The sequence below is a fragment of the Tiliqua scincoides genome, chromosome 3 (assembly GCF_035046505.1).
Source record: "Tiliqua scincoides isolate rTilSci1 chromosome 3, rTilSci1.hap2, whole genome shotgun sequence".
Classification (NCBI taxonomy): domain Eukaryota; kingdom Metazoa; phylum Chordata; class Lepidosauria; order Squamata; family Scincidae; genus Tiliqua; species Tiliqua scincoides.
In genome coordinates, this window is record NC_089823.1 from 14,626,696 (window position 1) to 14,654,262 (window position 27,567).

Consider the following 27,567-nt stretch of genomic DNA (forward strand, 5'->3'; position numbering starts at 1 on the left):
GGACAGCGTTAGCCACCCTAAGAGTGCTTGCACTGAAGGGCAGGAAAAAAAATTATGTAAAATATGCCAGTTACAAAGCTATTCTTGTACTTTGTAAGGTTCTTTGGTGTAAATGCCAGAGGCAGAAAGTATTTACATGCAAAATTCTGAATGCTGCAAGTTGCAGCCTTTCAAACAAGTCCACAAATACTATCCATAAAACCACTTCCCAGCCACCTGTCCACACAAAGTTATGTTTGTTCTTATGCTACAAAAGACTAATATTTGCAAAGCTTCCCTGTTTGATCATCCAGAACCAATTCTCACCACAGATGACCAGACAAGCGGTTCTTTGGAAGCCTGCTAGAAAACTGATTAACAGACTGCAAACTTTGCCAAGCACCATATTTTACACATGGCCATATAAACACATTTCAACACACAAGCAATCATGCATCTACTCTAAAGCAGTTGTACAAGGCCTTAGTTCTTGGAAGGTTATCAGAAAAATGAGTTCTAGTAAGTTCCACAGAAAAGAAGGAGGTGAATTACTGCCAAGTCAAAAAGATATATATGTTAAACTGAAAGAAAAAGCAGAAACAAAAAATAAATGCAAATTGTTTCCAACTGATATAGAATGACAACTTCCCATCAGTTCCCATTATGTTACCAATGCACAAAGAGCTGAAATGTGAATTTGCAAAAAGCCAGCAATTTAGAATCTGGTATTACCTCAATTTGGAATCTGCTGCAACTCTAATGCAGTCCCGTTTGTCAATGTGCACCTAAACAAGAACAAAGGGGGGTCCAAAAGCGACATTCCCTCTGCCACTAGAAGTGGTTCTGATTTAAATAAAGGAACAAGTTTAAAGTTACATCATTCCTTTAGCTGCAGTCTGAACTGGATCCTTCAGAATGACAGTGTAAAAAGTGCCCACACACAAGATCTGTGCATCTCAAAGAATTGTAGGTGATTATATTTTCCGAAAAGCACCACCGGTGCTCTCAACAGTGGTGACTATCAGGCTGTGACATATAAGGAGAAGGTTTTGAAATAAGTTGTCCACAAGAAACTGCCTTCCAAGTTGGGTATGAATTTGAACTGGTCTTCACACCTTGAGAGTCTTTAATTATAGCACCTCAACCAACCTGAAATGGGACAAAATTAGGTAAGTAGATACAACATTCTGTGCAGCATTCTGAGATCAACAAGGTTGCTGGAAGTCTCCCTGAGGTAAGGGGATATTTGTTACTGGCACAGTCCCAAGCAGTCCTGTGCCAGTGGATTGGGCCCAGGAGGGGGGATAGGACCTTGTGCGACCCTCTGCGACTGTCCCCACCTGGTCCGCTCACCCCCACCCCATTATATCCCCTCACTGCCCTCTCCATTCTGCTTCCACACTGTTTGGCACTGCACTTACCTCCCTGGTGCCCAGTGCCTCTCCTGTTGGCACAAGACACCACCGTGCTCCCACATGGACCTCCGCACTAGTGCCTCCTACCACTTGGCCATCACGAAGTGGCAGTTTTGTAACAGCCATCTCCATGATACCATGCTCAAGATCAGGAGCGTCCAAAGTTTATGGCAGGAGGGCCACATTGTCTCTCTGATACTGTGCCAGGGGCTGGGGGGGAGAATTAATTTACATTTAAAATTTGAATAAATTTACATAAGTTTACATAAATGAATATATTAAAGATGAACATATGAATGAATGAAGGTCTTGCAGTAGCTTAAGGCCTATAAAAGGCTTTCCACAAAGCAAGGCTGGCCTTTCCTTTGCTGCTGCTACTGCATCACAGAGGTGAAACAACAAGCAGTGGAGGGAGCTCTCATCCCACAGCTCACGCGAGAGGTCAAACAGTCGCCCTCAAGCTGAGAGCAGTTGCATCGGGCCAGTGTGGGCTCCAATAAATCTCCAGAGGCTCATTGGAGACTGGGGGCTCCCTGAGGGCTGCATTGAGAGGCCTCGAGAGCCGCAAGTGGCCCCAGGGCCAGGGTTTGGGCACCCCTGCTCTAGATCAGCACTGCAGCTCCGGAGGATTGGGCTGTGAGAACACTAGACTTAGGACCGCTAGCCTAACAGAGAGAACAGGAAGTTGAGTCTAATACTCTTTGTCTGCTTCCTCAGCTTCTACTTCCTGTTAGTGTCCTCTCTGTTGCCTCCTGCAGTGTTAGCCTAGCAGCTATGAGTCCAGTGATCTCACTGCTTCCTATTTCTAAGCATTCTGAGGCAAAGCCTTTGCAGACAAAGCAAGGTGAGTCATGAGCATGACTGGGGAGGGGAAGAGGGATTTGAATAGGGTTAGCTACTATCCACAGTTTCTGGTATCTGTGAAAACAGCAGGAACCTATCCCCTACAGATACTGGGGGATACGTTAGCACATTTCGTATGTTCATTTCTTTATTTTACCCAAGGTCTAATGCAGCCATTTTTAACCACTGTGCCATGGCTGGTCCCCAGGTGTGCTGCAGGAATTTGGAAGAGGGTCATTTATTAATAGGACCAGTGGGGATGTGAGTCCCCCATTGGCAGCACAGTGTGCCTTGTCAATTGTCAAAAAATCTGATGGTGTGCCTTGACCATTCTAGTGCCTTGTCAGTGTGCCATGAGATGAAAAAGGTTGAAAATCTCTGGTCTAATGTGTGAAGGTCTGGCTCTGATCACTGCCTGGATGGCAAACCACCTAGGAAGTGAACCTGCATGGAGATCCATCATAGAAGAAAAGCAGGACCAAAAAAAAAATGGTGACGATCCACAACATCAACCTTTTCCCTCATCCCCATTTTTCCCCAAGTCCTTCGTTTCTTTTAAATAGGGGCACCAGACTTCTGTTTCCATCACAATATATTCTGGGAACTCATATTTGCCCATGTCAAAATAAATTTCATCACAGAAAGAAATGTACCTATGTAGAGTGCAATTTTCATTTATATTGTTAGTAACTGATGGGCCATGGCCAAGTCCAGCTTCCAGACAAGATAAATGACACCAATCCAACAGAGCATTCTGTGAAGATCTCTGCTGATTCAAGGCATGTCTATCCTCAAAGGATAGCCTAATAACAAGAGAACATGTTGAGATGAGCAGGGGTGTACCCTTGACCAGATGCAGGCAGTGTGAGGTTTCCTGGTAAACTCTCTGCACTCCTTGGGCTAACTTTGCCATTTTTCAGCAGTGGAACCTTCTGGAACTAGAGTTGGTAGCCCTGATGAAGACACTAGAAGCTCTGACTGAGTATCTCAAACTTCTTCTGCATGGAAAGTCAAAACCAGAACAACTTATGGCTATGCTAGTCAAGACAACAATACTGTTCGGATGTTAAAGGACTAGGTTTGGATGATTTTTTTTTTTGAGACACCTAATGCTCTTGGTTAGCAACCAGTGGAGAAGAGTCATTTTAAGGACATGACGACTGGTGTGAGACAGTTCCTCCTCCAATTTCTAGGTAGTTCCCATTGCCACAGCCATAAGTCTCTCCATACTCTTGAGCTGGAATGGCCCAGGAAGGATACTGATACTCCTCAGACAGCCAGACCAATCCCCATCTTACACAGATCACTCCTCAGAAGGAGAGTTTCTATACACAAAAGGCTAACGGCCTAGGAAACAGTTTGCTCTTTAAAAAGAATAAAAATATCAATGAAGAAGCACATCTGCATCCACCAGTCCCTTCCAACTTTTTACAGGTGGTAGTTAGGCAAGAAGTACAGAAATATGAACTAATTTGAAATGTTTTTATATAGGGCATATGAGTTGTCAGGGTGCTATATCAAAATTGATATCAGGCATGTTTAGGAAAGAAACAGTCTTTCTGGAGAGGTTGCATGGAGAAGAATCAATCACTGTGGACAAGTCAATTGAAAGAAACTCATTAGATGGCAGCACTGAACAAGTTATTGCTACAGCAAGTATCTGCTGCCTGCAAACCTAGCTTTGTAAACACTCCAAAGATATCACAGTTACATTATTTTTCTCATAAGAGATGTGTTCTTTATGTCTCATTCACATCATTGACATTTTAGACAAAGACCTGCAATTCCTATCAAGGTATCTCCGTACAGCACAGGAGAAGGTTGATGCACAACACACATCCAACATTTTTAACTCACTCATGGCTATGGCTTTCGTCCTGTGCTTTCATCTTGCCCATCTGTTTCACAGGCCATGATTGTAGGAACAGTGTAGGACGTGCTCTGAGGAGTGAGCCTCCACTAAAAAGCAAGCAAAACAACCAAGCAAGCAGCTGTCAATTTTTTATTTTTTATTTTGCTTTTCTGCACTGCTGAAATGCAAGCTCTGGAAGCTGCCACTAGGCACACACATTGACTGCATTCATGAAACCAAAGAGGGGTAGGTCAAGCCAAGATCTTGCAGCTAAGCTAGTGCTTCTAGATAATGACACAATTGTGCAAGGAGTAGTTCCTTCCACAAAACACACACATCTCAAAACCTGAATTTTCAGATTGCAAACAGATTGCAGTTCTGTTAATTTACACTGCCCCAGCTGAAGCCCTTTGCCCTGCATGTGGGATCACTAACTGATATGAAGATCAGGAGTCCTACGACAACAGATCTCTGAGAGAAATACCACAGAAGGGGCCAAAATGCTGTCAAAGCAGATCTCCCAAGGCAAGGAATCCCAAAGCCTCGACGCTATGTCAGAGAAAAGCCCCACCACACATCCCATTCAACTTCACCTCTAAGGGAAGTGGGTCACATAAAAGACTTTCCAATTATCCGAGTAGGTAGGCAGGCAGGCAAGAGGAGGAAGGGGATGGGAAGAGATGATCTGTCAAGTAATGTGGGACAAAGCTGTTAAGGAATTTACAAGTTCTCCTGCAGGGAACTTGAAACACACAAGTCATTTCTCCACACATAGTCCACATTGCTAGCTACATCCACTCAGTCAACATAATGGTCTTTAAAAAACAAAAGGTTAAGACCCATTTTAAGTTCCAAAACCAGCCTACAGAATACATTACCAGCACCATGTAACTATTTTTCAGAAAGGAACATTGAATGGAAAAACTTTCGTTTGCTGATCTCTGCTATTTACATCAACATTTCCTTTCAGCAGCTTGAAACCCCAACTTTCATGCAGAATGTCTGCTGCATTTCAACTTTCTGCAGGGAGATAATTTGGTTGCAATAGGGGAAAAAGAGGAGAAACTGTTCTTGCTGTGGAAGCTTTCACCAAAATCGTACAACATTTCAGCATTAGTTTTATACCATACCAGTCAGAGGAAAAAAACTCTGAAACGTGACTATATTGTTTGCCAAAAGGACTGTGTGTCATCTCAGCAATGTTTCTCAGATGGGAGAACTTGGTCCAAAGAACATTTAGTTTCATACATTTTCAAACACTGGTAAATACCCTAAAATTGATACTGCAAATCAACGCATTCAAGTAGGTTTAGATATTCATAAAGCACAACTTTTTGCGTGAAAACTTCATCATCATTATCATCATCATCATCACCACCACCACTTTATTTTTACCCCGCCTTTCTCCCCAAAGGGACTCAAGGCGGCTTACAAAATATTAAAAACATAATTTAAAAACAAATAAAAACATATTAACACATCATAAAAAAACAGCAGTCCGAGTAAAAAAAATAGGTAAAAAGAGCATAGAGCAGCAGCAAGTCATAAGAGAATCAGGCCTGTAAAAAACATTAAAAGATGTTAAAAAGATGTTAAAAGGCCGAGAACTCAGAAGGCCTGTTTAAACAGAAGGGTCTTCAGGCCTCGCCGAAAGGTCTCAAGAGAGGGAGCCATTCTTAAGTCAAGGGGAAGGGAGTTCCATAGCGTTGGTGCCACTACTGAGAAGACCCTATTTCTTGCAGCCGCCCCACGTACCTCCCTAGGCGGCGGCACTTGTAAAAAGGCCTTCTCTGATGACCTGAGAGGATGAGCCGGATTGTACGGGAGCAGGAGATCTCTAAGATACCCTGGTCCAGAGCAGTATAGGGCTTTAAAGGTCAATACCAGCACCTTGAATTGGGCCCGGAAACGAATGGGCAGCCTGGGCAGCCGCTGGAGAAGCGGACTGACAGAGTCAAACCGCCTACCTCCAGTAACCACACGGGCCGCCGCATTCTGCACTAGTTGCAGTTTCCGAACCGTCTTCAAGGGCAGCCCCACATAGAGCGCGTTACAGTAATCTAATCTCGATGTCACTGAGGCATGAGCCAGGTCTGCACGATCCAAGTACGGCCGCAGCTGGCGCACCAGCCGAAGCTGAGCGAAGGCCCCCCTTGCCACAGCCGCCAACTGGGAATCCAGGAGCAGCTGCAAGTCCAGGTGGACCCCCAAGCTGCGGACCTGCTCCTTCAGAGGGAGTGCAACCCCATTCAGGGCAAGCCGATAGTCCAGCACCTGCATTGAGGATTTCCGAACCAGGAGAGCCTCTTTCTTATCCGGATTTAATTTCAGCTTGTTAGCCCCCATCCAGATCCTCACTGCCTCCAGACAGCGCTCCAGGCCCTCAACCGCCACCCTGGAGTCTGGAGGAAAGGAGAGATAGAGCTGGGTGTCATCAGCATATTGATGGCACCTCACTCCAAACCCCCGGATGACCTCTCCCAGCGGTTTCATGTAGATGTTAAATAGCATGGGGGACAGAATTGAGCCCTGTGGCACCCCGCATCTCAAGGGCCAGGGTGTCGAACAGGCATCCCCCAGCACCACCATCTGGGACCGACCCTCTAAGTAGGAGCGAAACCACCGCAAAACAGTGCCTCCAGCTCCCAACTCGGCCAATCGGCCCAGAAGGATACCATGGTCGATGGTATCAAAAACCGCCGAGAGGTCCAGCAGGACCAACAGGGACGCACTCCCCCTGTCCAGTCCCCGGCGTAGGTCATCCACCAAAGCGACCAAGGCGGTTTCCGTCCCAAAGCCCGGCCTGAAGCCAGATTGAAAAGGATCCAGATAATCCGCTTCATCCAAGACCCTCTGGAGTTGGGACGCCACCACCCGCTCAATTACCTTGCCCAGAAACGGGATGTTGGAGACTGGCCGGTAGTTATCCAACACAGTGGAATCCAGGGAGGGCTTCTTCAGGAGGGGGCGAACCACCGCCCGTTTCAAAGCGAGTGGTAACGTCCCCTCCATCAAGGAAGAGTTGACCACCCTCCCTGTCCACTCAGCCAGCCCATCCCGGGCAGCTCTTATCAACCAAGCTGGGCAAGGGTCGAGCAGGCAGGCAGATGGCCTCACACTCCAAAGGAATCTGTCCACAACCTCAGGCTGTACAAGCAGAAAAGAATCCCACAACACAGGATAAGCAGTTGCCAAGGGGACATCGTCAGACACTGTCAATGTGGCATCCAAGTTGTGACGAATACGATCGATTTTATCTGCAAAATGTTGCACAAACACGTTACAGCGGCTGACCATGTATTCCTCCTGGTCTACTGGGGGGGCCTGATGGAGGAGGCCCCGCACCACACGGAACAGCTCTGCCGGACGGTTGTCAGCAGACGCAATGGTAGCAGAGAAGAACGATCTCTTCGCTGCTACCACCGCCACGGAATAGGCTCTGTAATGGGCTTTACTCCGTGTCCGATCGGATTCATCCCGAGATTTCTGCCATCGTCGCTCTAGACGCCTGCCCTGCCGCTTCATCCTTCGCAGCTCCTCAGTGAACCAAGGAGCCGCTCCGAGTCTGCGACGTGGCAGAGGTCGCTCCGGAGCAATCTCATCCACTGCCCTGGTCATTTCCCCATTCCAGAGGTCAACCAGGGCCTCAGATGAGACACCAGTCTTGGCAGTGGGGAAATCCCCCAGAGCCCTCAGGAAACCTTCAGGATCCATTAGCCTCCGGGGGCGGACCATAGAAAACAGTCCCCCGCCTCTGCGGAGGTAGGAAGTCGCAACAAGCCTAAACCTTACCAGGAAGTGATCTGTCCATGACAACGGAGTGATCTGCCTCCGTTGAACTCCGTTCATAAGAGTTCTGTGTAGTTATTTCATAAATAATTTGCTTTTTGAGGTTTGTGTGAATGTAAACATAAAACGAGCTCTGCTGGATCTGGCCAAAGTCCCATCTAGTATCTCAGTGGCCCACCAGATGCCTCAGGAAGAACAGAAGACAAGATTCTTGCATCCTGGTGCCACTCCCTTGCACCTGGCCTTCTGAGATAGCCTACTTCTAAAACTAAGAGGTTACACATACTCATCACTGTTTATAACCTGCGATGGACTTTTCTTCTAGAAATCTATCCAATTGCCTTTTAAAGGCATCTAGGCCAGACACCATCACCACATCCTGTGGCAAAGAGTTCCATAGACTAATTACATGTTGAGTAATGTAATTTTGTTTGTTCTCACTCTCCTGATACTCAATTTTAGTGGATGTCCCCTGGTTCTGGTGGTGTGTGAGAGGGGAAATCACTCTATCCACCCAGTGCATAATTTTGTATGTCTCAATCATGTCCCCCTTAGGTGCCTTTTTTTTCTAGACTGAAGAGCCCCAAATGCTGTAGCCTTTCTTCACAAGGGAGGTGCCCCAGTTCAGTATTCATTTTGGTTGCTCTCTTCAGCTTTTTCCAGTTTCACTATGTCTGTTTTGAGAACTAGCAACAAGAACTGTACACAATACATATCCAGACTCAGGTGGTAGAATTCTGATCTCCAGACTGCAGGTGAGGATTAGTAGTAGTAGTAGGCAACCTTCAGTCTCAGAAGACTATGGTATCGCGCTCTGAATGGTGGTTCTGGAACAGCATCTAGTGTGGCTGAAAAGGCCAATTTGGGAGTGACAATCCCTTCCACACTGGGAGCAAGTGCAGTCTGTCCCTGGTCTGTCTCCCTGGCTATGGGCCTTCCTTCTTTGCCTCTTTGCCTCAGTCTGTGGCCAAGTGTCTCTTCAAACTGGGAAAGGCCATGCTGCACAGCCTGCCTCCAAGCGGGCCGCTCAGAGGCCAGGGTTTCCCACTTGTTGAGGTCCATTCCTAAGGCCTTCAGATCCCTCTTGCAGATGTCCTTGTATCGCAGCTGTGGTCTACCTGTAGGGGGCTTTCCTTGCACAAGTTCTCCATAGAGGAGATCCTTTGGGATCCGGCCATCATCCATTCTCACGACATGACCGAGCCAACGCAGGCATCTCTGTTTCAGCAGTGCATTCATGCTAGGGATTCCAGCTCGTTCCAGGACTGTGTTGTTTGGAACTTTGTCCTGCCAGGTGATGCCGAGGATGTGTCGGAGGCAGCGCATGTGGAAAGCATTCAGTTTCCTCTCCTGTTGTGAGTGAAGAGTCCATGACTTGCTGCAGTACAGAAGTGTACTCAGGACGCAAGCTCTGCAGACCTGGATCTTGGTATGTTCCGTCAGCTTCTTGTTGGACCAGACTCTCTTTGTGAGTCTGGAAAACGTGGTAGCTGCTTTACCAATGCGTTTGTTTAGCTCGGTATCGAGAGAAAGAGTGTCGGAGATCGTTGAGCACAAAGTACACAAAATCATGGACAACCTCCAGTTCATGCGCAGAGATTATAATGCAGGGAGGCGAGTCCACATCCTGAACCTGCATCCCGAACCTGCAAGAAAACCTGTGTTTTCTTCAGGCTGATCGTCAGTCCAAAATCTTGACAGGCCTTGCTAAAACAGTTCATGAGCTGCTGGAGATCTTTGGCAGTGTGGGTAGTGACAGCTGCATCGTCGGCAAAGAGGAAGTCACACAGACATTTCAGCTGGACTTTGGACTTTGCTCTCAGTCTGGAGAGGTTGAAGAGCTTCCGTCTGATCTGGTCCAGAGATAGATGCCTTCTGTTGCAGTTCCAAAGGCATGCTTCAGCAGGACAGCGAAGAAAATCCCAAACAAGGTTGGCACAAGAACACAGCCCTGCTTCTCTCCGTGAAGGATCTTCAGTCCATGAAGGTGAGGCTAGCGTTATTGAATGCTTCCTACCCCCACATAAAAAGCTCTCTGCATGTATGATGAGTCACCCCATCAGATGCATTGGTAGTGCTTCCCTTGTGTGCTAGTTTACTAAAGGCAGATAACTTTTTATTTTGAGGGAGAAGTCTAAAATGCATCTGCCTGCAGTCTGAAGTGGAAAAGCCCAGAAATCTACCACCTTACTCTTTGTAAAGCATAGAATGGTTCTCAGGAATGCATATAACCCACACAGACATGAACTCAAGTGTGTATTTTAATTTTGCTCTGAATGCCCAAATCAAATGAAGATCGTATTTACAAACTAACTGCTAACTATACAAACCTAGAGTAGAAGTTGCTCCTTAAAAAATATTATTCATAGAATGGTTGTTTAGGTTCAACTGTTTAGGTAGTTATTCAACAGTTGGAAGCTACATGGTGAACAACTATTGCTTTTATAGCATCCTATAATGCAATTCTTGCCTAACTGCTGTGTTTCTAGAACAAGTATTTTTAGCCTCTCTCTGGGCCACAAATCATTTTATTGGTGCAGAGAGAGTGGTTGGTGTGGCGTGCTGGCTGAGTTACAGTTCAGGAAATCCCTGGTTCAATCTTACCTCCACCATGAACTCACTAGGCAGCCTTAGGCAAACTCCATCTCAGCCTCAGACCAGCAAAAGGGGAATAATACTTATTTAACTTACAGCATTGTTACAAGAATTACAACAGGTGAAAAGCTTCAAAAACTCAAAAGAGTATTATCTTACTAAAGGTGCAATCCTAATAAACTTTCCAGCACCAAGGTAAGGGCAATGCACCACCAAGGTAAGGGAACAATCAATCCCTTACCTTGAGGAGACCTCTGTGATTGCTACCCAACTACAGGATGCAGCACACACCCCACTGACACTAACCAGTGCTGGAAAGCTGGTTAGGATTTTGGCCTAATACTCTTAGGGCTCAATCCTAACCAACTTTGTGCCATTGGGACGTGCACGGCATCTTGCAGTGAGGAGGCAGTCAAGGAGGCCTCCTCAAGATAAGGGCATGTTTGTTACATTACCTTGGTACTGCATTGTGGTTACATAAATACTGGAAAGTTGGTTAGGATTGCGCCCTTAGTAGAAGAGCTAAATTGCATTGAGATTTCGTTAAAACTGCAGTACTTTTACACAGGCAGCTTATGCCTCTGCAAATACCCTTGCAACCAATTTCTCAGTAATTCTTCTTTTGATTTATTTGTTTAAGAAAACTAAAACCAGACACCCTAAAGACTTTTTGAAATCTTTTTCAAATGAGAGCAATCATACACCAGGAGTCTTCTTCAATCAGCCTTCATGCTTTCAATCACATTGGAAAGTTGTATTGCCTGTTTAAGTCTGAATTCAAAAGAGATTTTGTGGGTGTGGGAGATTACATTTTGCATAGGGTAGCAGGCGGAGAAAGACTCAGCACAGGGATGATCACTTGTTCATTTAATTGCTGAATCAGAAACTGAGACTGTAATTCATACCATATATTCATTGATGAACTGTATATTTCTAAAGGAATCAGCATTTTTGGGTTGCGAAAACAGTCTGTAAGGCATCCAACTTACTTGGAGACATAACTACGTACTTTAAATACCCTTTCAGCAACATGTAGGAAATTTGCTAGGTTGTTTCCAGCTATGAAATCATGCTCATATAAAGGAACACATTAATAGGTTTTCCTTAATTTCTAATCACATTGCTTACAGTCAAGCTCTTAGACAAACTAAACCAAATCTAATTTAATCTTTCACAGCCTCATAGTTTTAATTCTAACCAGCACATCACTCTTTTGAAAGAGAAAGATTAAATAAAGACCCCAGAAAGTGCAATGAGGAAACATAAATTTCCAATTAAGATATTTTACCTCACTGTACTCTGTATAGAATAAACTATGCACGTTTACTCCATTTTAATATTAAATAACCTTGCCAAATCAAAGAACTTTGTCCATGATTTCATTAACACCCATATTTAAGTCCAACAGTTAGTGATGCCACAAACACAATTTCATTTCATATAAAGCCTGTAGTACCCTAGGTCACGTGAACAAGGTCCTCACATATGCCCAAGGGTCTCATTGCTGCCTCAGCTGCCCTTCTGCCATACCATGTGTTGAATCCCTGAGTTTAAAGAGTGATTTGTGATTCAATAGGAGGCATGTGAGCTGCTGAAGTGATTCTTAAAACGAAAAGACTAGGGACACTCACATAAATAGTGTCCTGCAGGACCTCCTAGTGTCACTGATACAAAGATGCAGTGGCAAGGTGGTATCCATTAATGAGTTGTAGCTGGTTTTCCAGGCTTCCAGAAGTGGGTGCTGGGAGAGAAATACATCATCTGGATATCGAACAATGCTGCTATGGGTCTTGGAACGGAGACAAGTATACCTCTCAAGCAACAGGTCTGAGCATGTGTTGTCTCACCTAAGACTGTTCAGACTTTACATGACTGAATGCACATGAAGGCACTCAACGCAATTCTACCATGAAGTTAAGCAGGTTTGGCCCTTTGGAAATTCCTGGGAACCATATGGCGGCCACTTTGAGCTCTTCTGAGGAAGAATTGGGCATGCAATAAATACATTCTATAGTTTGTACTTGTTTTGCAGCTGCATGGCAGGAGAAGAAATTTGGTGCAATGACGACAAGTAGTAGCATTATGGAGAAAAAAAACACAGCCTGAGGCTACGAAGAATGCATAAGGGCAGAACAATGTCTATAATGAAGGGTACAGAAATTCTGAGTTCTGGGATCATTTCAATGAGGACACAGAATGGCTAGAAATCTGTCTGATATGTTTCAAACGGACGCTTTTCAAAACTACATGTCCAACATAGTCTCTCCAGGTATTGGTCCACAAAACACACAGAGTCCTGGCTTTGATAATGGTGGAGGTGATTGCTACAGTGTGATGCTCCTGCCTAATTGTGAAGTCTGCAGTGTTTTCATCACAAAACTAATCTGTATAAAACTGTGTCCCTCAAAGATCATTTCCGTGTCCCCCGAGGTCTGCGCCCTAGGAAGCTGCCTAATTGCCCTAAAGATAGCACTGACCCTGGTCACACCTGTGCACATCTTTCCTCAGTTGTGGCAGGTACAGTACATTTTCAGCTAGGGAGCCTTTGAAAAGGGACAAGGAAGCAAACAAGAGAAGAACACTCTCTGAAATCCAGGGTTTTTGTTACAGTGGAAGCCATGCTAGTCCCTTTTCCTGCACTGCCCATCAAACACTGGCAGACTTCTTGACTCTGTAGGAATTCCAGGAACCCTTGTAGTGAACACTGCAGGAGTTTTCCGCTGAGGTTTTGTCCCTCTGAGGGCAGGTAACTAACTGGTGTGCCCATATCATACGGTTCCCCACTCCTACGTTCACAGGGGAGTTCTTCCCCATGTTCTGTACGTCTTTTTTTCAACCAAGGAAATGCGGTTCCCCTAACAGGAAACACTTTTTGATAGGATGCATTTCCCAACCCTGGTTTCTTGCAAGGAGGTTTTCCAAGAATTACGTGAAGTTGGAGTCTCAATGCTGCAACCCCTGGTTAAATCACTGTTCACAATATATCAGCAGGCACGGGGGGGGGGAGGAAACACTGTCCTAACAGCCACTCTTCTACCTCTTTACTGAAGTTGCTTTAATCAGAGACTCTTGGATTGGCCTAGGCCAGTGGTTCTCGAACTTTTCCAGCCCGTGGCTCCCCTGATCTTTGTGGCTATTGGCCACAGCTCCCCATTACATCACCTCACCTCAGTTACCCCCCCCCCAAAATGGGGATGAAGGTGTTCTAATTATATTATAGAAACAAAAAACAGCTAGCTAGCACTCTAAGGCTGCAATTCTAACTACACTTACCTGAGAGTAAGCCCCATTGAACAAAATAGGACTTATTTCTGAGTAGACCTGGTTAGGATTGTGCCCTGAGTTTGTTAGTAGCACACCTGGAGGTTTTTGGAAAGGGGGGGAGAAGTGATGAATTTGCTGGGGGAGGGGAAGACTTTGTTTTGTGTGTATCTGCTAATTGCAAACTGAGACCCAGAGACTGTTTGGCTGCAATCCTAACCTCACTTTCCTGGGAGTAAGTCCCAATGAACACACTAGGACTTACTTCTGAGTAGACCTAGTTAGGATTGTGCCTTTTGTCTTATAATAGCAGCCAACATGGGAAGACACCCCCCCCCCCCAAAAAGGAGGCAGGAGGAAAAAGGGGGATGGCTGAAAAGGAATGGGTATTTTAATTTTAATCAATTTTTGGAGAGAAAGCTTGACTGATCAAGAATGGCTTTTTTTCTTTTTTGAAGGGAAAGGAAAAAGAGATAGGTGAAGATAGGTTAAGCTGACACAGACCCCAAGCTTATGCAGGTCTATTCAGAAGTAAGTTCCATTTGAGCCAATAGGGCTTACTCCCACAAAAGTTTAGATAAGATTGTAGCCACACAGAGCAAGATTACAACTCACCCTCAAAGTAGATGAAGGCTGCCCACACACATATACCCCAAGATGCAGATGCCACTCCTATTCTCCCCAGGCAAGACGGAGGAATGCAGACTGTGGCATTTGGACACCCCCCCCCCAAGAGCAGGCTGGGCTCCCTCCCTCCCAGTTTGTAGCCTGCCAGGAGCACGCCTTGTGCTGATGAGCACCTCCACCACTGCCCAGCCAGCCTTCTCTCCCACCTCCCCCCACCACATTTCACATGCCCTGCCCACCTCACACTGCCCCACCCACCTCATTCACAGCCACAGAAAAGCAGCAAGTAGGGAGGCAGCATGTGCAGCTGAGCTGAGCAGCTGTGGTCACCCCAAGACACCTCAGGATGTTCCTGGGGGCTAGCCACGCCTCCCTAGGGAGCCCCGACACACAGATTGAATACCTCAGGCCCAGGTTACAACCTGAAGCAGCCCTCCATCATTGCCTCACCTCATCTCCCCACACTCCTGCCATTTCAACAGCCAGGAGATGTGACCAGCAGAGATGGTGGACCAGAGGAGAATTGCTGGGGGAGATCAATAGGGCTGGAGGGACTGGGGAAAGATTGGGGGCCGCTGTGGTGGGAAAGATCAGTGGAGCTCCAGGATGGTGTTGATGAGAGGGGACTGGCACATTCTGCATCAGGAGCATTGTTTAGTGAGGGTAGGGGGGAAATTGAGTGTCACGGAGACAGCAGCACCTGGCCTAATTGCTGCATGTACCAGGGGTCTTGGACTGGACATTAGCATTAGGGACTTAGCATTAGGGACTTAGCATTAGCATTAGGGACTCCCAAGCATTAGGGACTATTGGAAGCAGAATGCTGGAGAAGATGGACTTTAGGCCTGATTCTGCAGGGTTGCTTTAAAAAAACTGAAAGAAATACAGGTTTGATTAATCACAGCTCAGAGGCAAATAATTCTTATACCCCAGGCAAGATAAAATCTGCCAGGGTGGAACCCTACTCCTTGGTTGGGACTCCTCCATCGGTTTTGCATCCCTCACTGTCACCCCGATTCATTTATGTCCAAATGGTGCTTCCTTCACCCCCTTATCTGTTACCTCCAGTGTTAAAACCATGTATTAAAGTGAGTACCTCAGCCAAACCTTCCCTGAGGCGACATTAAACACTCTCTTTTTCAGCTGAATGATTTTCTGCCAGCGAGCAGCAGGGGTTCATTTGAGAAGAATTGTGCTCCTACTGTAATAAATTATAGTCACACGAATCAATAAGATCCGGGGCGGGGGGGCAGGTGTATGCAGACCTGTGTGTGCCTTCTTGAGAGAATAACTAATGAAAACACGGTCCTGGCTTTTCCAATTTTAGTTAAGAAGATTTTAAAAACTTTGATAAAAGTAGAGAAAGAGGAGGGGTGATCCTAATCAGTTTGGGTCTTTTATGGGTCTATTGGGCTATTTTATGGGTTTTATGCCATCTGAGCCAAGATGGGTCCGGGGGAAAAATGCTGCAAGAGTAGTCCTGTCAAGAGAGACTCCTGCTGCACAATAGCCCTGAGGCATGGTGACCCTTGACCCTAGACTGTAAAGTCACTGGATAGCCCAGTATAAGTATAAGCAAAGAAAGAATCATTTTAAAAGTCTGACTAAAGTATGGAAACACACAGAATGGTCAAGAGTTGCTTGATTTTATTAAAAGCAATAAGGCTAGTCCAACTAAAGATGCTTGGGCCTCAGAGTCCGGAATGTAACTCAGATAAGCAAATACCAGTTTCGGGCAGATGACCTTGCCAAAGACAGAGACGTCTTGGCAAAAACATTCACTCACTAATTAAATGCCTGTATCCCTGTAGCTTTTACTGTAATGCTTTAGGAACAAAAGTATACATATGGAGACCAAGTGACCCTTGATACCAAACCAAAGGACGTACCCAAAGTAAAAGGTCACAACGGTTATATAGAATTAAGATATAGTAGTCATTAGAAGTAGGTCTTAAGGAACCAAAGGGTTGCTTGATTTTAGAAAAGTCTTAAGGAAAGACAAAGAAGCTTTCAGTTTTGCAGAGAGGCTTCACAGGTGTTCAACGTTTGGATTAACACAAGGGAAAGGAACACAGAAGAGATAAGACAGGCCACTTGTACCAGGCCATCCTAATGAGGGATGAGTAAGTTCTGCCAAGAAAATATCTTATGAAGTCGGCCTTCACACCTGTCTTTTTGTTATACTGCTCTCTTTTAATGATGTTGATAAAAGGACTTGTCAAGACAGTCCTAATTGGACTGATGGATGTAAAGAAAGGTCAACACTGGGTTAATACTGGATAAAAATGATATTATAGCACTCCCTGCTGGTTTTTGAAAACTTTGTGATTCAATACGTTAAATTGTTTAATTTTACCTTTTTGGGAACTATAACCTGAAACAAGCCTATCAGGTATCTCTAAAGTTATCTATAGCCTATTAAGCATCAGCCCCATCTATGATGTCAAACTTCAGCCAATGGGAAGTCTAATTTTCAAACAAAGAACCCAGAACACTATAAAGGGTCCAGTTAATATTGGGAAATTGCTCTTAATGCTTTGGACATGAGTCCCTTGAGATGCCCATTGCTTGCAATGAAATAAAGCCTGCAAACGATCACCCTCGAGTACTGAGTCTTGCTTGCTTGAACTTTGCAATAGTCCTACTTAAATTCTGGATTACCTTAGAAGCATTATGTTAAAAAAATCTGTCTCAGCAACTACTAACACTACTGAGAACTTTGACATAGGTCCCAGAGGAAAATGATAAAGTGTGGAGCACTGACTGTTTAGATCTTTTTTTCCAGATGATTTCCTGATTTTTTAGTGCCGCCACCCAAGGAGGTCCGGGGGGTGGCTGCAAGAAATAGGGCCTTCTCGGTAGTGGCACCAACATTATGGAACTCCCTTCCCCTTGACTTGAGAATGGCTCCCTCTCTTGAGAGCTTTCGGCGAGGCCTGAAAACACTGTTGTTTAAACAAGCCTTCTGATTTCTGGCCTTCTTAACTTTTTATACATCTTTTAGTTTTACAGACTTGATTCCTCGGTGATCTGCTCTTTTACTCTTTTAATCTGACTACTGTTTTTATGGCCCTGTAGTGTGTTTTTAAATGTTTTTATCAGTTTGTATTAATGTTTTTTAAATTCTATTGTTTTTTAATATGTTGTTAGCCGCCCTGGGTCCCGTTAGGGAGAAGGGCGGGATAAAAATAAAGTTTTATTATTATTATTATTTATTATTTTTTATGCAGAACAAACCTATGCATGAAGATACGTATGTATCTATGCACACAGACAAGGCCTTAGAACGCCTTATAAGGGCAAAAAAAGTCACTTCCTGGTTTGCGGAGGGAAACGGAGGTTGCAGGGTTCATTTTGGCCTGAAATAGCCATTCTGAAGTCCATAGAGGCCATGGGCAAACACACAGTCACTGTGGGCTTCCGAAAGCCCTGCAGAGGTGACCAGAGCTGTGCTCCTGTTGCCTGTGGTGGGCTTAAAGGGGTTAAAACAGAAAAAACTTCATTATCTGCCGTTTTTTATATCCGTGGGGGGTCCCCCACAGCTACTGAGGCCCCACCTGTATATGCATGTAGAATAGAACCCTATGCATGTCTGCTTAGGTGAGTTCAATGCATAGGTTAAGTGTACAAGACTGCAGCCTCAGTTTGTTTTGACCCTGATTTCAGAATAGTTGGTTCAACTGCAACCGTAAGAATAAATTTTATTTTTTTCCTTTAAAAAGCAGAAAATGCAGCACTTGAGACTGACATTTGCAGCAAAAGTCCAGTGGGGGGAGAGAATAAAGAGGCAACTTTCTCCTCAGGTTGATCTTCAACTGAAAATTGCCCCTTGTAAGCTGCTTTTAACCCTGCTAGGTTGTGTGAAATACTAGTAAAGTGTAGTTCCACCTTAAGGCTACAACTCAAACTTACTACACTGAGATTTAAAGGGTCTACTATCAAGGAAAAACACTTAAATCTGAGAAGTGAGGAACAAGTTGCATATCCCTGCAGTAGTTCTGTTTTTATATTTCAAGATTTTGGAATTCTCAAAGTAATTAAGAGGCAAGTATTTTTAAAAAATAAGTGCAATTGTAGTTGTAAGCAGCTGTTGAGAAAATTAAGCTGCTAAAACTTGGATAGTTCTGCTCCTTTTTTAACTGTACCTCTAAAAAATGTAAGTGTGCATTCTAGCTAGCTATGTTTGCACCAGTGATGCGCTGTCAGGGTAGGTAAGGGAGGCAAAGCCTCACCTAACCCAGCAAGAAAAATAAAGGACCCCAACAAGTTGAGTATTGTGAGAGTTAGAACAGACAAAATAAAATATTTCTTTACTCAGTATGTAGTTGGTCTGTGGAACACCTTGCCACAGGATGTGGTGATGGCATCTGGCCTAGTTGTCTTTAAAAGGGGATTGGACAAATTTCTGGAGGAAAAAATCCATTACGGGTTACAAGCCATGATGTGTATGTGCAACCTCCTGATTTTAGAAGTGGGCTACATCAGAATGCCAGATGCAAGGAAGGCACCAGGATGCAGGTCTTTTTGTCTTGTATGCTCCCTAAGACATTTGGTGGGCCACTGTGAGATACAGGATTCACTGGGGCTCTTATTGTGTTCTTAAGTTCAAAAAAACATACCATTTCCCTTTCTGAAGGGAATCATGCCAGTTGCTATGGTGGCTTACAAGGGACAAAATAGGTAAGAATGCCTATGCACTTAAACACTGGAGACCAGGGGCACCAGAAAGAGCTGCTTCCATTTGACCAGTAATAAAAAAGGAGGGCAAATAAAATAAATAAATAAAATTTGTTTGTGCCAACAAATTCTGGTGAGGCATTAGGAAGACTTGCCTCCAGCAGCTTAGGGCAATACTCATAGCTAGCTTTAAGGAAAAAAAAAGCAGGGCAGCAGCTAGCCAAACAAAAAACAGCAAGATGTCTGCATCATTAAGTTCTGGGGAGGCAGCAAGAAGAGTTGTTTCTCTTGTTTTAAAAAAAACCATGAAAAAGGAGGGATCCTGCACAGGCTCTTCAAAACACCAGGAGTGGCCATTTTCAAGTTGCCTCAGGAGCCCTGTGCTAAAATCTTCCTAGCTCTGAATGGGGAAGGAAGAGGCGAGTTAAAAAAAATTATTTGGAGTAAGGGGGAAGAATGTGTGCTCCAGAAACTGAGTTTTATTTGGGGGGTGGGGAGGGTGTTTCAGTGACTGAGCTTAAGGGGGGAGTGAGTGTGTGCTGCCACCCCTGCCTGGACCTCACTACCTTTCTGGTTTGTACACATGTGCATCATACTGAGTCATCAAGGAGCCACTTACCGTTCTCTACTGAAAGAAGATTCTATGAAAAGCCCAGGTTTGTTTCTAAATAATGTGAAATGGGGCACCTAGAAAACTGAACATTCCACAGGGCAGTCTTTAACCTGTCTCTTTATAAGTGCCATCTAATTGTTGCTTCTTTACTCTTACATTTGTTTAAACTTTTAATCAAAACACAACCCTATATTCAAAATACTGATAGTTAAGGACAGATGCCTTCTTGTTTTCCAAAGGTGTTAAGAGTAAAAAAAAAAAACATGTGTTACAGCCACATCTGTAACTTGCCTGTATTTGGCCACAGGCCAAAATTCCCTAACCCAACAAAAATCAGTTCTCTCAAGCCATAGCTCAACATTGCACAGGTACATACTTCATGTTATATACAGCTACTGCCTAAGTTGTTGCCCAACAAAAACGTGAGACTGTATCCATTTATTGATACAGTTTATTGGGTTTAACTGGGTTTATTGATAATGGTGTCACATTTATCCATTGTTAACACAAATTGGAAATTTTCATTTTTTAATTTTCAATATTTATTCTCTTTCATTAAAAAGATAAAGCCCCTTCAACAATAGTTTTTTATTCTTCATTTGCTAGATTAGTGACAAGTTCACAGCTTAATAGAGGTACTTTAGGACATGTTTTCTAGTATTTCCAGCCTTTACTCTGAAGATCAAGTTAATAACTTGCAATGGTCCTTTACCTGCCATTTTCCAGGCATTTGAATTAAATCAGAATAAAGGGTCAAACACAAAACTTAAGCACTTGAAGTAACACTAACTCCTCCTTCTCAATAATGTTGTATTTCCATGAAGTCTGATGCAGTGTCTCAGACTGTGGTTCAGGATCAACTAGGTGGGTTGTGAGCCAATTTCAGGTGGGTCCCCATTCATTTCAATATTTTATTTTTAATATATTAGACTTCATGCTACCATGGTATGTGACTGCATTTGGAGAAATGTTACAGATCTGTACTTTTAACAGGCTACTCTGTATAGGCTTTTAACAATGACAGTAAATGGGACTTAATCCTGGGTAGAATTGCAGCCAAGAATAATACCATCATGTTATATACCATTCAATGCAGAATTTACAGCAGAATGCAATGAAAAAATTGAAGTGAAATCCGAGGCTTCAGCTGGTAAGGTGATTTTTTCTTTTCTTTTTTAGACTGGTAAAGCTGGATGGGTCCTAATGGTGATCTGGTTTAAATAAAGAACTTAACTTGAACTGGGCACTGGGTAGGGCTGAATTTTTGGAGGAAGGGGTACTGCAGACATGCTACAGAGAAAATTCACTTGGTGGAACAGGGCTGGCTTCCCCTTATTTAATTATTTGCTTCATCTTATTTATAATTATTCTAATATGCTTGATGATGTCACTTCTGGCCATGACAACACTTTCCGTGGGTCCTGGACAGATTGTCATTCTAAAAAGTGGGTCCTGGTACTAAGAGTTGAAAACTGCTGCAATAAGGTGTTAGTAAGGTGACACCGGGGGGGGGGGGTGCATGTGTGTGTGACACCACTAGAGACCATAATCACTGTTTGTAGAAATAATACCATCATATTATATTTCAATCAATGTGTAATTTTATGCTGAATGCAATGAAACACACCACATTGAAATATTTGTGTTCTATCAAAAGGTACAGCCCCAAAACCAGTGGAGGCAGGGTGATGGTACATCACCATACCCACCATCCAGGGTATTGCCCCGCCCACTGCATGGAAGGAGGTCCATCATGGGGGTGACACACTGGCCTCCCACACCAGATGACAGGAAACCCTAGTGACGTTATTGGATATAGGTTCCCTTTCTCACCACCTCTTCCTCCACCTATGCAATTCTGAGAATACATGTAAATACCAAGCACATTTTCCAAGAAACAGACAGTCCAGATTCTGCTTGCATTTGCAGAACATCACTCACAAGGTGTTCTAGCACATTAGAAGCGTAGGGGAAACTTGCACTTCAGGAAAGAATAGGTAAGATGTAAAACAGCAAAGCAATGCCATCACCATAGAAACACAGATGAAACATTATGCAAACACCACAATTAAGAAAGTCACTTTTCAATAACCAGATTGACTTCATTGGGTTGAATTACCTGTTCAGTATTATTTTAACTTAAAATTAGATTTCTTTGTGATCTCAACACCTGAAGATAGCCATCCAAAGGGTAATTAGGAGACAGGGAAGGAGGCAAAACGTTCAGTTTCTAGATCAGTGATTTTCAACCACTGTGCCATGGCATACTGGTGTGTCATGGATGCTCCACAGGTGTGTTGCAGGACTCTGGGAAGGGTTGTTTATTAATTTGGGGATTTGAGCCCCCTACCAGCAGCATGATGTACCATGTCAATGGTCACAAAACCAACGGTGTGCCTTGACAATTTTAGCACCTTGTCAGTGTGCCCCGAGATGAAAAAGATTGAAAATCACTGTTCTAGATACACTTTGTAGAAACATCTAAAAAAAACAACAAAACATCTGCCTATCTAGAATTGCTATTGTGTATCCTGGACTTTTGGAAGAGGAAAATAAAAACCTGAGATTTGAGAAGGAGGGGAAAAACAGAGGGGGGCACACACACTAGAATATCCACAACAGTTTGCTTTCTCACCTTTTATAGATGGGGGAATAATACCACCAAAATTCAGGATTTTTGTCCAACTGGCAACATGTACAATGAATACTCAAATACAAGCCCTTCTGAATTTGAGGTTCCCATGTGAACTGCCTCACTTGTTCAGGACCCCAATGAAGCTCTCCGTTATAGAGAAATTTAGTCTCTATAACAAGCAAGCTTGATCACTGATAGCCACAAGTACCTGGGCTCTCAGAGGTGGAACTTTCTCAGTTGGAACTCCCTTGCCAAAGAAGCCAATTATGACCAACACTTAACACACTGTTGGTTTTCAAGCATAGTTCTGCAGGCTGGATTGCTAATAGTTGGTCTTGGGGTCTTTTTAAAAAGAACTCTTTACTGTTTCTCTCTGTGTTGCAGTTCAGACTGCATCTATAATGTACTTTATGTGGTTTTATCACTAATTGAATATTTTAATTGTCTCAAGAAACCAGCATGGAAGCAAAGGTGGGTTAGAAAGGTTGCATGTATTTTGACGCTCACTCACACATACACAAAGTACACTTGAAGAGACACATACTCTCAACGTGTGCATGCATGCATACAATGGCAATACTGTGCTGCAAATGCAAGTACGTTTCAGGATGCCACAAGTTTAGAAGAATTAAAGTTAATTTCATTCAGCTTCTCAATTCTGATTACAGGCACAACAAAAGGGAAGAAGTCGTGATTGCAAACCATTTGTTGGAATTGGCAGTCTTCCAGGCAAGACATGTTGACCCACCTACTCAAAGCCAGATTTTCAGTTCACGAGTAGTGCCAGCAAAAGCATCTCTTCAGTTGTTTACTCTGATCCCCAGTGGAAATTAGAAACAGAAGTCAGAACCCAACCCCTTCCCCCAAACTTGTTTTAAACTTGTAATAAAAAACTTGTAATAAAAAACCAAAAAAGACTGTATATATACACACTTTTCTTGCTGCCTTGCAACTAGAAAGTAGTATGCAACAAACTGAAATGGCATACCCAAACTGGATGCGCCATGTCCAACTACACAACAAAGACAGAAATCAATGCCACTAGAATATTTAGGGCCAATTCCTACTTTACTGCTTCAAGAGATCTCAAAACATGAATGCAACATACATGTCTGTGACACAGGTACACTTGGGGGCCCAATCATATCCTATGCTGACCCACAGCACACAGTACAGCTGACAGAACATACCCTGCATGCTATGGGGGGAGGCAGGGACCAGATAGGAACGTTAAGTAAAACATTCTTACTTACATCCTCATAGGCCACCTGGCCTCCAATGGGTCTCCTCTGACCTATGCCAGCTATTTTGCTGGTATAGGTCCAAGGAAACACAAGGAGCAGTACGGTGCGGAAAGGGAGATAGGTTCTCAGAGTGCATCAGTGCTGCCAAAGTTCTCTCCCTCCTGCCTCCAAACAACCCTTGCCCAGCCCTTTCTGCTACAAAATAGCTGGTGTAGGTTCAAGAAGACCCAATGGAGGCCAGGCAGCCTAGGAGGTAAGTAAAACTTTTTCTTACCTCTCCTGGACTGCCTGTTTGCATGCATGCCCCCCCCCCCAGCATGTAGCATATGTTCTATCAGCTGTGCTGCATGCTATGGGCTGGTGGGGATAGGATTGGGACCAAAGTGATGGGGAAAATGGTACATCCTTACGTAGCATATGAGGAAACTACTTTCTTCCTAGACAACAGAAATGCCAAAATATCATCTAGGATTTACTGCAATTTCTGGGTCACACAAGCCAGTGTTATTGTACTCGACAATACATTAGTTCTGCCCCATGCAGCAACAGTGCTACTAGACCTGGTCATGCATGTAAGACAGCCTTCATTGTGAACTTGGCTCAAGGAAGTAATCTGCCTGATTGTGGTTGGAAAAATACTGGAGCCACTGAGGAACTCTGCCAGATATAGATATGTTGAGCTTTCATTTTGGGTAGTTTTATGTCTGCCAAATTTCAGCATCTGTCTCTAAGTTCTGCAGCATCCCTTCCCTCAATCAAACCTGGTCATGGGACCACATGCTGGTGTTGCCTAGCAATGACAACATTATTATTCCCTCTTCTTTTAAGCCTAACAAATTCTCTGAGCTTGCAAAGGAGATAGCACTGATAGCAAGTGGAGGTTGCCGTGGGAGAATATGGTTTACACACTGGCATTCAAGTTAAGAAACTCCAAAAATACAAAAGCAAAGAGAAAAGCAGGGTGTGATAAAGGAGTGGCAAAGACAGGGATAGAACGGCAGTCATCTTTTTAAGGCTCATTTACCAGCAACTGGGTGCAATGTACTTCATTAGTTATAATTAGCAAGCAAGCACAGGAGAAAAGTAAAGATAAAGCTAATTGGAGCTGTCCTATATACACTTCTGTGTTATCATAGCCTGACCAGTTCTACTACTTGATGCAATAGAATTGCTACCATTACATGTCAAGTTTTCACCCAGACAATGGAGGAATTTAAGATCCATGCAGCAGAGGTGCCAGGCTGCTGGAGCCTCAGGGAAAAGCCCTGCACTGGGCTATGCATGGTGCCAACTGCTCATCCTATGACAGTTCATTAAGTACTACAAATGGTACTTCAGGGATTGGTCCTACCAGATGGGTCCCCTGATGGGCATCAAAACTTCAATCAGTGTATGATCTGGCCAATCCCTAGGATCTACATTCAAACAACTCTGGACCAGGCTGCTGAAACCTGGGGAAAGGAACAGAAGGATTAGGTAAGCATTCCAGCCTTCTGCTCTGCTATCACTTGGCTCATCCAGTGCTCGTGTTTATACTGTTCTCTTTAGAAGCAAAGGTATCTGGTCACAGAGGAAAAAAGATGAACTAGGTCAACAAAAGCCCAGGGTGAGTCAAGTGACAGCAGAAGAGAATGTTATCTATGTCCAAACCAACCTGCTCCCTTCTCTGTCATGTGTATTTCCCCTCCAGGGCCATTAGCAGGTAAAATAAAAAACAGTAATGGTAATAAAAATAAATAGTAATAAAAGAGCCCTGATAGATGAAGCAGCCTTCAAGTCCAGCATTTTGAAGGCAACAGTGACCACTTATGCTTCTAGGGAGGCTTGCAGAAAATGCATGAAGGCAACAGCCTTCCCCACTGGGTTCCCAATATCTGGTATTCAGAGGTATCTGCTTTTGGACATGTGGATATTATATACCTGAATTTTCAGAAGGCGTTTGATATGGTCCCTCACCAAAGGCTACTGAGGAAACTTCACAGTGAGGGAATTAGAAGACATGTCCTCTGATGGATTAGGAACTGGTTGAGGACCAGGAAACAGAGCAGGTGTCAATGGACATTTTTCACAATGGACAGAGGTGAAAAGCAGGGTGCCCCAAGGATCTGTTCTGGGACCAGTGCTTTTCATCCTGTTCATAAATGACCTAGAGACATGGTTAAGTAGCAAAGTGGCTAAGTATGCAGAAGACACCAAACTTTTTCAAGTGGTAAAGACCAGAAGAAAATTGAGGAGCTCCAGAAGTATCTCTCCAAACTGGGACAATGGGCAGCAAAACGGCAGATGTGTATCCAAGTAAGTAAATGTAAAGTCATGCACATTGGGGCAAAAAATCAAAACTTCACATATAAGCTAATAGGTTCTGAGCAGTCTGTGACGGATCAGGACAGAGATCTTGGGGTGCTGGTGGACAATGAAAGTGTTGACCCAATGTGTGGCAGTGGTGAAGAAAGCCAATTCTATGCTTGGGATCATTAGGAAAGGTATTGAGAATAAAATAGTTAATATTATAATGCCATTGTACAAATGAATGGTCATACCTGGAGTATTGCGTCCAGTTCTGGTTGCCACATCTCAAAAACGGAGGTCGTGGAAAAGGTGCAAAATGATTAATGGGCTGGGGAAACTCCCTTATGAGGAAAGGTTACAACATTTGGGGCTCTTCAGTCTAGAGAAAGGCACCTGAGTGGGGATATGATTGAGACATACAAAATTACGCAGGAGATGGACAGAGATGCTTTTTTCTCACTCACAACACCAGAACTGATAAAATTGAGATTCAGGAGAGTTAGGACAGACAAAAGAAAATATTCCTTTACTCAGCAAGTAGTTGGTCTCTAGGACTCCTTGCCACAAGATATGGTGATGGCATTTGACCTTTAAAACAGAACTGGGCAAATTTCTGGAGGAAAAGTCCACCATGGGTTACAAGCCATGATGTGTATATGTGAACTCCTGATTTTAGAAGTAGGTTACCTCAGAATGCCAAATGCAAGGGAGGGCACCAGGAAGTAGGTCTCTTGTGTGCTCCCTGAGCCTTTTGGTGAGCCACTGTGAGATTCAGGAAACTGGATTAGATGGGCCTATGGCCTGATCCAGCAGGGTTGTTCTTACAGGATCTCTCCAGACTGGCAGAATGGGCAGCAAAATGGCAAATGCGCTTCAATGTCAGTAAGTGTACAGTCATGCACACTGGGGCAAAAAATCAAAACTTCACATATAGGCTAATGGGTTCTGAGCTGTCTGTGACAGATCAGGAGAAAGATCTTGGGGTGGTGGTGGACAGGTCGATGAAAGTGTCGACCCAGTGTGCGGCGGCAGTAAAGAAGGCCAATTCTATGCTTGGGAGCATTAGAAAAGGTATTGAGATCAAAATGGCTAATACTATAATGCCGTTGTATAAATCGATGGTAAGGCCACACCTGGAGTATTGCGTCCAGTTCTGGTCGCCGCATCTCAAAAAAGACATAGTGGAAATGGAAAAGGTGCAAAAGAGAGCGACTAAGATGATTTCTGGGCTGGGGCACCTTCCTTATGAGGAAAGGCTACAGCGTTTGGGCCTCTTCAGCCTAGAAAAGAGGCGCCTGAGGGGGAACATGATTGAGACATACAAAATTATGCACTGGAAGGACAGAGTGGATAGAGATGCTCTTTACACTCTCACATAACACCAGAACCAGGGGACATCCACTAAAATTGAGTGCTGGGAGAGTTAGGGCAGACAAAAGAATATTTCTTTACTCAGCGTGTGGTTGGTCTGTGGAACTCCTTGCCACAGGATGTGGTGACGGCATCTGGCCTGGATGCCTTTAAAAGGGGATTGGACAAGTTTCTGGAGGAAAAATCCATTACGGGTTACAAGCCATGATGCATATGTGCAACCTCCTGGTTTTAGAAATGGGTTATGTCAGAATGCCAGATGCAAGGGAGGGCACCAGGATGAGATCTCTTATTATCTGGTGTGCTCCCTGGGGCATTTGGTGGGCCGCTGTGAGATACAGGAAACTGGACTAGATGGGCCTATGGCCTGATCCAGT

The 27,567-nt window shown here is 44.1% G+C and overlaps 1 protein-coding gene across 2 annotated transcripts in view; it reads right to left on the reverse strand.

Annotated features, from left to right (window-relative positions):
• SESN3 (sestrin 3) overlaps nucleotides 1-27,567 on the reverse strand; it is a 61,749-nt gene that overhangs the window by 18,054 nt on the left and 16,128 nt on the right. Inside the window, exon 1 of one of the 2 annotated variants that reach the window (XM_066620428.1) lies at nucleotides 4,095-4,131. The exons of the other annotated variant lie outside the window; for it this stretch is intronic. The gene's annotated coding sequence lies outside the window, so the exon portion shown is untranslated. Of the gene's footprint in view, nucleotides 1-4,094; nucleotides 4,132-27,567 lie in introns of those variants that run through there. 2 annotated transcript variants of the gene reach the window in all.